Source organism: Desmodus rotundus, chromosome 9 (genome assembly GCF_022682495.2).
Source record: "Desmodus rotundus isolate HL8 chromosome 9, HLdesRot8A.1, whole genome shotgun sequence".
Lineage (NCBI taxonomy): Eukaryota > Metazoa > Chordata > Mammalia > Chiroptera > Phyllostomidae > Desmodus > Desmodus rotundus.
The window spans coordinates 46,247,460-46,260,942 of NC_071395.1; the positions used below are offsets into that span (position 1 = coordinate 46,247,460).

Sequence of the window (13,483 nt, forward strand, 5' to 3'; positions counted from 1 at the left end):
CACATCTTCAACATTTGTTTGTTGATTTGTTTATGTTGGCCACTCTGACCAGTGTGAGATGTTACCTCACTGTGGTTTTGATTTGCATCTCTCTGATGTCTAGTGATTCTGAGCATCTTTTCATATGTCTCTGGGCCCTCTGTATGTCTTCCTTGGAGAAGTGTGTGTTCAAGTCCTTTGCCCACTTTTTAATTGGGTTGTTTGTCTTCCTGGAGTGGAGTCGTGTGAGTTCTTCATATATTTTGGAGATCAGACCCTTCTCTGAGGTGTCATTGGCAAATATGTTTTCCCATACTGTTGGTTCTCTTTTCATTTTAATGCTGTTTTCTTTAGCCATGCAGAAGCTTTAATTTTGATGAGGTGCCATTTGTTTGTTCTTTCCTTTAATTCCTTTGCTTTAGGGGACGTGTCTGTGAGGATGTTGCTGCGTGGAATGTCTGAGATCTCCCTGCTCAATGTTTTCCTCTAGGACTTTCATAGTTTTATGACTTATATTTAAGTCTTTTACGCACTTTGAATTTATTTTTGTGTATGGTGTAAGTTGGTGATCAAGTTTCATTTTTTTACATGTAGCTGTCCAGATCTCCCAACACCTTTTGTTCAGGAGGCTATTTTTGCTCCATTTTATGCTCCTGCCTCCTTTGTCAAATATTAATTGATCGTATAGATTTGAGTTTATTTCTGGGCTCTCTGTTCTGTTCCATTAGTCTATGTGCCTGTTTTTATCCTAGTACCAGACTGTTTTGATTACAGTGGCCTTGTAATACAGTTTGATATCAGGCATTGTGATCCCTCCTGCATTGTTCCTTTTTCTCAAAATTGCTGCAGCTATTAGGGGTCGTTTGTGGTTCCATATAAATTTTTGAAGTGTTTGTTCTATATCTGTGAAATATGTCATGGGTATTTATTAGGGATTGCATTGAATCTATAAATCGCTTTGGGTAGTATGGCCATTTTGATGATGTTAATTCTTCCAATCCATGAGCATGGTATATGCTTCCATTTGTTTGTGTCTTCCTTAATTTCTTTCTTCAGTGTTGTGTAGTTTTCTGAGTACAGGTCTTTTACCTCCTTGGTTAGGTTTATTCCTAGGTACTTTATTTTTCTTGTTGCTATATCAAATGGGATTTTTTTTTCTGATTTCTGTTTCTGCAGTTTCATTGTTGGTGTACAGGAATGCCTTTGATTTCTGAGTATTGACTTTGTATCCAGCTGTTTTGGTAAATTCATTTATTAGGTCAAGTAGTTTTTTGGTAGAGTCTATAGGGTTTTATGTACACTATCATGTCATCTACAAAGAGTGACAGATTCATTTCCCCCTTTCCAATTTGGATGCCTTTTATTGCTTTTTCTTGTCTGATTGCTGTGGCTAGGACTTCCAATACTATGTTGAATAGAAGTGGTGAGAGAGGGCATCCTTGTCTTGTTCCTGATCTTAGTGGGTAAGCTCTAAGTTTTTGTCCATTGAGTATGATGTTGGCTGTAGGTCTCTCATATATGGCCTTTATGATGTTGAGGAATGCTCCCTTTATTCCCACTTTGCTGAGTGTTTTTATCATAAATGGGTGCTGTACCTTATCAATGTGGTTTTTGTCTTTGCTTTTGTTTATGCGGTTATTATGTTTATTGATCTGCACATATTATACCATCCTTGCATCCTGGGATGAATACCACTTGATCATGGTGTATGATCTTTTCAACATATGGCTGGATGCAGTTTGCCAATATTTTGTTGATGATTTTGCATGTATGTTCATCAGCAATATTGGCCTGAAGTTTTCTTTCTTCGTTGTGTCTTTATCTGGTTTTGGGATTAGGATGATGTTGGCTTCGTAAAACGAGTTTGGGAGTCTTCCATCTTCTTGAATTTTTTGAAGTAATCTGTGGAGGATGGGGTTTAGCTCTCCCTTAAATGCTCTGTAGAATTCTCCTGTGAAACTGGTCCAGGGCTTTTGTGTGTTGGAAGCTTTTTGATTACTGCTTCAATTTCATCAGGTGTTATTGGTCTGCTCAGGCTTTCTGCTTCTTCTTTATTGAGTTTTGGAAGATTATATTTTTCCAGAAATTTGTCCATTTCATCTAGGTTTTCACCTTTCTTGGCATACAGTTATTTGTAGTAATTTTTTACAATCCTTTGTATTTTGGTGGTATCAGTTGTAGTCCCTCTTCTTGTATTTCTGATTGTGTTTATTTGGGTCCTCTCTCTCTCTTTTTTTTTTTTCCCCAACCATTTAACGTGTACAGTTTAATGGTTTTTAGTATATTCACAGAAGTGTGTGACCATAATCACAATCAATTTTATAACATCTTCAGCAACCCCAAAAGAAACGCATATCCACTAGCAATCACCCCCCCAAACCCAGTCTTCCCCTAGCCCTGGCAACCATGAATGTGTTTTCTTTTTTTTTTTTTCTTTTTTTTTCTTTTTTTAAATTTATTTATTGTTATTTAATTACAGTTGTATGCCTTTTCCCCCATCCCTTCACCCCACCCCAGGTGAACCCATTTCCCTCCCCCCTCTCCACCCTCCCCCTTGGATTTGTTCATGTGTCCTTTATAGTAGTTCCTGTAATCCCCTCTACCCACTGTCCCCGCCCCCACCCCCCACCCCCGCCCTTGCTATTGTTACATTGTTCTTAACTTCAATGTCTCTGGTTATATTTTGTTTGCTTTTTCCTTCTATTGCTTATGTTCCAGTTAAAGGTGAGATCATATGGTATTTGTCCCTCACTTCCTGGCTTATTTCACTTAGCATAATGCTCTCCAGTTTCATCCATGCTGTTGCAAAGGGTATAAGCTCCTTCTTTCTCTCTGCTGCGTAGAATTCCATTGTGTAAATATACCATAGTTTTTGGATCCACTCGTTTGCTGATGGGCACTTCGGTTGCTTCCAGTATTTGGCTATTGTAAATTGTGCTGCTATGAACATTGGGGTGCACAGATTCTTTTGGATTGGTGTTTCAGTGTTCTTAGGGTATAATCCCAGCAGCGGAATTACTGGGTCAAAGGGTAGTTCCATTTTTAGTTTTCTGAGGAAATTCCATATTGTTTTCCACAGTGGCCTCACCAGTCTGCATTCCCACCAACAGTGCACGAGGGTTCCCTTTTCTCCACATCCTCTCCAACATTTGTTTGTGGATTTGTTTATGTTGGCCATTCTGACTGGTGTGAGATGAGACCTCATTGTGGTTTTAATTTGCATCTCTCTGATGGCTAGTGGTGCTGAGCATCTTTTCATATGTCTCTGGGCCCTCTGTATGTCTTCCTTGGAGAAGTGTCTGTTCAAGTCCTTTGCCCATTTTTTAATTGGGTTGTTTGTCTTCCTGGAGTGGAGTCGTGTGAGTTCTTTATATATTTTGGAGATCAGGCCCTTGTCTGAGGTATCATTGGCAAATATGTTTTCCCATACTGTTGGTTCTCTTTGTAATTTGGTGCTGTTTTCTTTAGCCATGCAGAAGCTTTTTATTTTGATGAGGTCCCATTTGTTTATTCTTTCCTTTATGTCCCTTGCTTTCGGGGATGTGTCTGTGAGGATGTTGCTGCGTGGAATGTCTGAGATTTTCCTGCAAATGTTTTCCTCAAGGACTTTTATGGTGTTACGGCTTATATTTAAGTCTTTTATCCATCTTGAGTTTATTTTCGTGTATGGCGTGAGTTGGTGATCGAGTTTCATTTTTTTGCACGTAGCTGTCCAGATCTCCCAACACCATCTGTTGAAGAGACTGTTTTTGCTCCATTTTATGCTCCTGCCACCTTTGTCAAATATTAATTGATCAAATAGATTTGAGTTTATTCCTGGGCTCTCTATTCTGTTCCATTGGTCTATGTGCCTGTTTTTATGCCAGTACCAGGCTGTTTTGATTACAGTGGCCTTGTAATACAGTTTGATATCAGGTATTGTGATCCCTCCTGCTTTGTTCTTCTTTCTCAAAATTGCTGCTGCTATTCGAGGTCGTTTATGGTTCCATATGAATTTCTGCAATGTTTGTTCTATATCTGTGAAATATGTCATGGGTACTTTAATAGGGATTGCATTGAATCTATAAATTGCTTTGGGTAGTATGGCCATTTTGATGACGTTAATTCTTCCAATCCATGAACATGGTACATGCTTCCATTTGTTTGTATCTTCCTTAATTTCTTTCTTCAGTGTTGTGTAGTTTTCTGAGTACAGGTCCCTTACCTCCTTGGTTAGGTTTATTCCTAGGTACTTTATTTTTCTTGTTGCTATATCGAATGGGATTTTTTTCCTGATTTGTGTTTCTGCAGTTTCGTTGTTGGTGTACAGGAATGCCTTTGATTTCTGGGTATTGACTCTGTATCCAGCTGTTTTGCCAAATTCATTTATTAGGTCGAGTAGTTTTTGAGTGGAGTCTATAGGGTTTTCCATGTACACTATCATGTCGTCTGCAAACAGTGACAGTTTCATTTCCTCCTTTCCAATTTGGATGCCTTTTATTGCTTTTTCTTGTCTGATTGCTGTGGCTAGGACTTCCAATACTATGTTGAATAGGAGTGGTGAGAGAGGGCATCCTTGTCTTGTTCCTGATCTTAGTGGGAAAGCTCTAAGTTTTTGTCCATTGACTGTGATGTTGGCTGTAGGTCTCTCATATATGGCCGTTAATATGTTGAGGACTGCTCCCTTTATTCCCACTTTGTTGAGTGTTTTTATCAGAAATGGGTGCTGTATCTTATCGAACACTTTTTCCGCATCTATTGATATGATCATGTGATTTTTGTCTTTGCTGTTGTTGATGTGATGTATTATGTTTATTGATTTGCGAATATTGTACCATCCTTGCATCCCTGGGATGAATCCCACTTGGTCATGGTGGATGATCTTTTTAATATATTGCTGGATGCGGTTTGCTAATATTTTGTTGAGAATTTTAGCGTCTATGTTCATCAGCGATATTGGCCTGAAGTTTTCTTTCTTCGTTGTGTCTTTATCTGGTTTTGGGATTAGGATGATGTTGGCTTCATAAAAACAGTTTGGGAGTCTTCCATCAGTTGGATTTTTTCGAATAGTCTGTGAAGGATAGGGGTTAGTTCTTCCTTAAATGCTTTGTAGAAATTTCCTGTGAAACCATCTGGTCCAGGGCTTTTGTGTGATGGGAGTTTCTTGATGACTGCTTCAATTTCCTTTGCTGATATTGGTCTGTTCAGGTTTTCTGCTTCTTCTTCATTCAGTTTTGGACGATTATATTTTTCTAGAAATGTGTCCATTTCATCTAGGTTTTCAAATTTCTTAGCATATAGGTCTTCATAGTAATTTCTTACGATCCTTTGTATTTCTGTGGTATCAGTTGTAATCTCTCCACTTTCATTTCTAATTCTGTTTATTTGGATCCTCTCTCTATTCTTCTTGTTAAGCCTACTTAAAGGCTTGTCGATTTTGTTTATCTTTTCAAAGAAGCAGCTTCTGGATTCATTGATCCTTACAATTGTGCTTTTAGTCTCTATGTCCTTTAGTTCTGCTCTGATCTTGGTTATTTCCTTCCTTCTGCTTGCTCTGGGCTGTCTTTGTTGTTGTTCCTCCAGTTCTTGTAGGCATAGGGTTAGGTTGTTTGTTTGAACTCTTTCTAACTTCTTAAGGTAGGCCTGTATTGCTATGAACTTCCCTCTCAGGACTGCCTTTGCTGTGTCCCATAGGTTTTGGGTTGTTGTGAGTTCATTTTCATTTGTTTCCAGGAAGTTTTTGATTTCTTCCCTAATCTCGTTCTTGACCCATTCATTGTTTAATAGCATGCTATTCAGTCTCCATGTTTTTGAGTGTTTTGGGTTTTTACCCTTGGGGTTGGTTTCTAGTTTCAGACCCTTGTAGTCAGAGAAGATGCTTGATATGATTTCAATGTTCTTGAATTTGTTGAGGCTTGCTTTGTGTCCTATCATGTGGTCTATCTTTGAAAAAGTTCCATGGACACTTGAAAAGAATGTGTATTTTGCTTCTTTGGGATGAAAAGCTCTGTATATATCAGTTAAGTCCATTTCCTCTAGGGTATTGTTAAGTGACACAATATCTTTGTTGATCTTTTGTTTGGAAGACCTGTCCATTTTTGATAGTGGGGTGTTAAAATCCCCTACTATAATTGTGTTGCTGTCAATATCTTTCTTGAAATCCTCCATGATTTTCTTTATGTATTTGGGTGCTCCTATGTTGGGTGCATATACAGTTACAATGTTTATGTCTTCTTGGTGGATTCTTCCTTTGAGTATTATGAAGTGACCTTCTGGGTCTCTCTTTATGGCCCTTCTTTGGAAGTCTATTTTGTCTGATAGGAGTATTGCTACCCCTGCTTTTTTTTCCTGTCCGTTTGCTTGGAAAATTTGTTTCCAGCCCTTCACTTTCAGTCTGTGTAAGTCTTTTGTCCTGAGATGGGTCTCTTGTAGGCAGCATATGTGTGGGTCATGTTTTCTTATCCATTCAGCTGTTCTATGTCTTTTGATTGGAGCATTTAATCCATTTACGTTTAAGGTTATTATCGATAGGTAGTTATTCATTGCCATTATTTCCTACCTGTGTTCCTCTGTCTTTCTCTTGTCCTTCCTTTCCTTAAAGCAGTCCCTTTAGCATCTCTTGCAGAGCTGGTTTGGTGGAGCTGTATTCTTTGAGACTTCTTTTGTCTGGGAAACTCTTTATTTGGTCTTCTATCTTGATTGAGAGCCTTGCTGGGTAAAGTTGTCTTGGTTGCAGGCCTCTGGTTCTCATTATTTGGAATATTTTTTGCCATTCTCTTCTGGCGTGGAGCGTTTCCATTGAGAAGTCAGTTGCTAACCTTATTGGGGCTCCCTTGTATGTTACTTCCTTTTTCTCCCTTGCTGCCTTTAAGATCCTCTCTTTGTCTTGGAAATTTGCCATTTTAATTATGATGTGTCTTGCAGTGGGTCTCTTTGGGTTCCTCTTGCTTGGGACTCTCTGTGATTCCTGGATTTGGGTGACTTTTTCTCTCCTCAGATTAGGGAAATTTTCCATCATTACTTTTTCAAACAGGTTTTCTATCCCTTGCTCTTCTTCTTCTCCTTCTGGTATTCCTATTATACGGATATTGTTACGTTTCATGTTGTCCTGCATTTCCCTTATTGCCTCTTCATTCTTTCTGAGCCTATTTTCCTTTTCTTGCTCTTTCTGGGTGTTTTTTTCTACTTTATCCTCCAGCTCGCTGATCCAATCCTCTGCTTCATCAAGTCTGCTTTTAATTCCTTCTACTGTGTTCTTCAATTCAGCAATTGCATTCTTCATTTCCTCTTGGCTCTTGTTGATATTTTCTATTTCCTTTTTCATGTTGATATAGTTTGCAGTGAGTTCATTGTAGTTTCCTTGTAGTTTCTGGTAGTTCTCTTTGAGCTCAGAGAGCTCAGTGAGCTTCCTGATGACCATTGCTTTGAACTCAGTATCTGATAGTTGACTTGCCTCTTTTTCGGTTAGTATTTTTTCTGAGACTTCCTCCTTTCCTTTCATTTGGGAATTGTTTCTTTGTCTTCCCATTGTTTGTGAGGCTCTTCTTGTTGGCCTCTGCTTCTTAAATTGCTTTGTTCTGACTCCCTGGGATTATGATATGAACTTCTATGGTAGAATGCCAATGGGATTCGGTGGTGCTGTCTCCTTACTCTCCTGTGCTCACTGGTCTTGAGCTGATGTTTATGTGTTTAACACGGTCTAACTCTAGTCTTTTCAGCACTCCAGGTTTTGTTGTCTGACCTGTGTGAATAGAGAAAGGGGGGGGGGGAGAAAGGAAAGGAAAAAAAAAAGATGGGAAGGAGGGAAAAAGGAAATACGAAAGGAGGAAAGGAAGGAAGGAGGGAAGAAGGAATAAAGAAAGATTGTAGGCAAGATAAGAAGGAATTTTAACAAAAATTAAAACATAGAAATAGATAAAAGAAGGCAGGAAGAAGACATAAAAATGGTAAAGGATGGGAGGAAGAAGGAATGAAAAAAAAAAAAAAGAGAGAGAGGAAGAAGGAATTCAGGGGGAAAGGAAAAAAAAAAATCTTCTGTTGGCTTTAAACCGGTCAGGTTATTTCTGCTGGTGTCCTGTCTGTGCAACGGGAGGGGATGGTTGGAAGGATTGGTTTCACTTTTCTCCCTTCCTGGGTCACACTCTTCACTGTTCTGTAGGTGTGGTCCCTGGCAGGCAATCAGGCCGTTGATTAGCCAATCCAGCAGCTTTGTTCTTGGGACACGCAAGCGGTGGCTCCAGCCCCTTTGGCTTGGGTTGCGTGCGCGCGCAGCAGGGGAATCCAGCCGCTTTGGGTTTGTGACACTATTTGTGCCCTGAGCGCGCAGCCGGCGGACCCGATCAAGCCGCCCGGGCTTGGGACGCTGGCGCGCAGGCGGTGGGTTCAGCCGCCTTGGGGTTAGGACACTCGCCAGCAGCTTTGTGCTTAGAAAACGCGCATCCAGCCGGCCCTGTGCTTGGTGAGTGCGCAGGTGGAGCCAGAGGCTCTCTGCTTGGGGGCCGATCCAGCCGCCCTGGGCTTGAGTCTCTCGGGCAGGCGGGGCCGCCCTGGGACTGAATCACGCAGCACTCGGTTCCGACGTTTTGGGCCTGTGGGTGGAGCAGCTAGCCTCAGCTCCAAATGATCTCGGAGGTTTCAGGTGTGGGCGCCCCTCCGGGGTTTCATGTATGGGCCCCATTCGCTAATCTGCGCGCCCGCGCGAGACCGGACCTCAGGTGAGCGCCATTGCTGCTTATCCCGCGCTCACAGTCCAGGGGCGGAGGGGGGAGGGGTGCCAGGGGCCTCGGCTACTATGGAGAATTCTCTAACTAGCCCCTGAGTGTCTCTATTTTCTTTTTCTTTTTGAGAAATTCCTCCTTTTCAAGCCCCCCTGGTCCAATCAAGCACCTGGGTGCTCACAGCTCCGCCTGGCCCTCTCCCAAGACTCCTGCAGCAGCCCCTGCGCCTGGGCTGGCGCTTCTGCCACCCTTGTACCGCACGGTCCCGGGTCCCGGGGACCTTATTGTCCTTGAGCACTCTTCTTACCGTCAGATCTTTCAATGTCCTCTATCTTTGGTCTCTGATCTTCGTATATGCTGGAATACTGTTGGCTGTTCCCTCTGCTCCTCAGATCAGCTAGGTATTTCCCTGGCGTTGAGGGGAAGTGGATTCCCCTCCCACCTATGTTGCCGCCATCTTCCTCTTTTTTTCTTGATGATCCTGCTTAAGGGCTTGTCAATTTTGTTTATCTTTTCAAAGAACCAGTTCCTGGATTCATTGATCCTTACAATTGTTCTTTTAGTCTCCAAGTCTTTTAATTCTGCTCTGATCTTGGTTGTTTCCTTCCTTGTACTTGCTCTGGGCTGTCTTTGTTGTTGTTCCTCGAGTTCTTGTAGGTGTAGGGTTAGGTTGTTTGAAATGTTTCTATCTTCTCAAGGTAGGCCTGTATTGCTATGAACTTCCCTCTCAGGACTGCCTTTGCTGTGTCCCATAGGTTTTGGATTGTTGTGAGTTCATTTTCGTTTGTTTCCAGAAAGTTTTTGATGTCTTCCCTAATCTCATTCTTCACCCATTCATTGTTTAATAGTATGCTATTCAATCTGTATGCTTTTGAATGTTTTTGGGTTTTTTCCATGAGGTTTTTTCTCATTTCCGTCCTTTGTGGTCAGAGAAAATGCTTTATATGATTTCAATTTTCTTGAAGTTGTTGAGGCTTGTTTTGTGTCCTATCATGTGGTCTATCTTTGAAAATTTTCCATGTGCATTTGAAAAGAATGTGTATTTTACTTCTTTGGGTGAAAAGGCTTATATATATCAGTTTAGTCCATTTCATCTAGGGTATTGTTCAATGCCACAATATCTTTGTTCATATTTTGTTTGGGAGATCTGTCCATCTTTGACAGTGGGGTATTAAAATCCCCTACTATAATTGTGTTGCTGTCAATATCTTTCTTGAAGTCCATCAGGATTTTCTTTATGTGTTTGGGTGCTCCTGTGTTGGTTGCATATATATTTACAATGTTTATGTCTTCTTGGTGGATTCTTCCTTTGAGTATTATGAAGTAACCTTCTGCATCTCTCTTTATGGCCCTTCTTTTGAAGTCTATTTTGTCTGATATGAGTATTGCCACCCCTGCTTTTTTTTTCTGTCCGTTTGTTTGGAAAATTTGTTTCTAGCTCCTCACTTTCAGTCTGTGTAGGTCTTCTGTCCTGAGGTGGGTCTCTTTTAGGCAGCATATGTGTGGGTCATGCTTTCCTATCCATTCAGCTGTTCTATGTATTTTGATTGGAGCATTTAATCCATTTATGTTTAAGGTTATTATTGATAGGTAGTCATTCATTGCCAATTCTTTGTACCTGTGTTATTCCCTCTTTTTCTCTTTTCCTTCCTTTCTTCCAGCAGCCCCTTTAGCATCTCTTGCAGAGCTGGTTTGGTGGAGGTGTATTCTTGTAGACTTCTTTTGTCTGGGAAACTCCTTATTTGGCCTTCTATCTTGATTGAGCACCTTACTGGGTAAACTCACCTTAGTTGCAGGCCTCTGGTTCTCATTACTTGGAATATTTTTTGTCATTCTCCTCTGGCTTGGAGCATTTCCATTGAGAAGTCAGCTGCTAACCTTATTGGGGCTCCTTTGTATGTTATTTCCTGTTTCTCCCTTTCTGCCTTTAAGATTCTGTCTTTGTCTTTAATGTGCCATTTTAATTATGATGTGTCTTGCAGTGGGCCTCTTTGGGTTCCTCTTGCTTGGGACTCTCTGTGTTTCTTGGATTTGTGGGACTTCTTCTCTCATCAAAGTAGGGCAATTTTCCGTCACTACTTTTTCAAACAGGTTTTCTATCCCTTGCTCTTCTTCTTCTCCTTCTGGTATCCCTATTATATGGATATTTTTACGTTTCATGTTGTCCTCCATTTCCCTTAACCCCTCTTCATTTTTTCTGAGCCTCTTTTCCTTTTCTTGCTCTTTCTGGGTGTGTTTTTCTACCTTGTCCTCCAGTTTGCTGATCCCATCCTCTGCTTTATTGAGCCTACGTTTGATTCCTTCTACTGTGTTCTTCAGTTCAGAAATTGTATTCTTCATTTCCTCTTGGCCCTTGTTGACAGGTTCTATTTCCTTTTTCATTTGATATAGTTTTCAGTGACTTCATTGTAGTTTCTCTGTAGTTTTTAGTAATTCTGTGTGTGTTTATTACGCTTCCTTATAACCAATTCTTCGAACTCAATATCTGATAGTTGACTTGCCTCTTTTTCATTTAGCATTGTTTCTGAGACTTCCTCCTTTCCCGTCTTTGGGGATTGAATATTTGTCTTCCCATTGTTTCTGAGACTCTTCCTTTTAGCCTCTGCTTCTTACGTTGCTCTGTTTTGATCCCCTCGGCTTATGGTGTAAACTGCTTGGGGTTCTGTCACTCTTTTGTATTGATATTTAGTGGGGTATATTTGAGGATGTTGTGTGAGCATGAATTTTAAGTGTTTAGTGGTATCCATTCAGGCATTGCCAGATACCGTAGGGGCAAAATCATTTCTGGTTGACATCTAGTGCCTATAAGTAACTTGAGAAAATTATGTTCAAGGCCCATCACATGATCTGATATCACTTTGAGCAAATCGCTAAACCCATTGAGCTCCTCCCTACAGCCTTGCTACTGGCCATTCCCTCTTATGGGCCCACATATCCCCACATAACCTTGATCTCCTGCCCTTAATCTCTTTAGTTCTGTGCTCAAATGTCACCTGTTTTCAGGTCTTGTCTGAATATCCATAAAAAATACAACATCCTATTTACTTTTTCCTTTAGACCTGCTTTCATTTTCTTCATAGGATCTGTCACCATCTGTAATGTTACATTTATTTGTATTATTAACTTCTATATTCTTTCCCTAATTTTGGCCTGTAGGTACTTGTGTTCTGCAGCACCCTTTACTCACAGCCTAGACTGTGCCAAATACATGGTCAACACTGAATTTATATTCCTGAAAAATATACATGAAAATTTTCTCATTGAAAATATAGTATACCTGACACCTTAGGAAAAAAGCAGATTGGGAAAAATATTCCTCTTCTGAGGTGACAGAGAAAACTCGTACAGTAGAATAGATCCATCCCAAATACTGAAATTAATTTGTTGACAGCAAAATATAAATGGTAGCATTATACAATGCAAGTTACACTGGTTTCTATGAAAATCACTCCTGTTCTTTTTTTCCTTCTTAAAAGTCATCTCTACCTCATGGGAGCAGGAAACCATACAAAAGTGTCAGAATTTATTCTCCTGGGACTATCAGAGGAACCAGAACTGCAGCACCTCCTATTTGGGCTTTTCCTCTCCATGTACCTGATCACTGTGTTGGGAAACCTGATCATTATCCTGGCCATCAGCTCAGACTCCCACCTCCACACACCAATGTACTTCTTCCTCTCCAACCTGTCCTTGGTAGACATATGCTTCATCTCCACCACCATCCCAAAGATGGTGGTGAACATCCAGTCACAGAGCAAAGCCATCACCTATGCAGGCTGCATCACACAGACATATTTCTTCATACTCTTTGGCGTGTTGGACATATGTCTCCTGACTGTGATGGCCTATGACTGGTTTGTGGCCATGTGCCACCCCCTGCACTACACAGTTATCATGAATCCCCGGCTCTGTCGACTGCTGCTTCTGGTGTCATGGATCATGAGTGTGCTGGATTCCTTGCTGCAGTGCTTAATGGTTTTGCGACTGTCCTTCTGCACAGACCCGGAAATTCCCCACTTTTTCTGTGAACTCAATCAGGTGACCCAACTTGCCTGTTCTGATACCTTTCTTAACAACGTTGTAATTTATCTTGTAACTGTGCTGCTAGGTGGTGGTCCCCTGGCTGGGATCCTTTATTCTTACTCTAAGATCGTGTCCTCCATACTAGCAATTCCATCAACTCAGGGGAAGTGTAAAGCATTTTCTACCTGTGTGTCTCACCTCTCAGTTGTCTCTTTATTTTATGGTACAGTCCTAGGTGTGTACCTCAGCTCTGCCAGTACCCACAGCTCATAGTCAAGTGCAACAGCCTCAGTGATGTACACCATGGTCACACCCATGCTGAACCCCTTCATCTACAGTCTCAGGAACAGAGATATAAAGGGGGCTCTGAAAAGATTCTTGTGGATGGCAGTTACAAAAGGGACAATTATCCTGAGACCAAAAAAGTACCCTTGCTCCATGACCTCCAAGAGCCAAGACCAGTAATTGTAATTCTTTAATCAGATTGTTTTAACTTTCTTTCTATATTTCTATCTAGGTATTTCCTTTTTTTGTTTCAATTTCTCTGTACAATTTGTGTTACCGTTTTATTAAGCTTTTTGCTATGTTTATTATCTAGAAAGCAGTTCCCTTTGTCTTTTTCCTACTTTCATAAAGTTTCTTTCCAACCTTGATCAGAAATATTTGGAAGTTTTTATATACTTCTGTGGCAACATTGATGTCTTTAGAGTAATTTCTTCTCCAATGACATATATCATTGTAAGTAACTTGTTCTTGTTTTGTAGATAGAATAGAGTAAGTGGTAT

At 40.7% G+C, this 13,483-nt stretch overlaps 1 pseudogene; it reads left to right on the forward strand.

Annotated features, from left to right (window-relative positions):
• Nucleotides 1–12,263: 12,263 nt before the first annotated feature.
• LOC128779310 (olfactory receptor 7D4-like) lies at nt 12,264–13,113 on the forward strand (annotated as a pseudogene).
• Nucleotides 13,114–13,483: the final 370 nt, after the last annotated feature.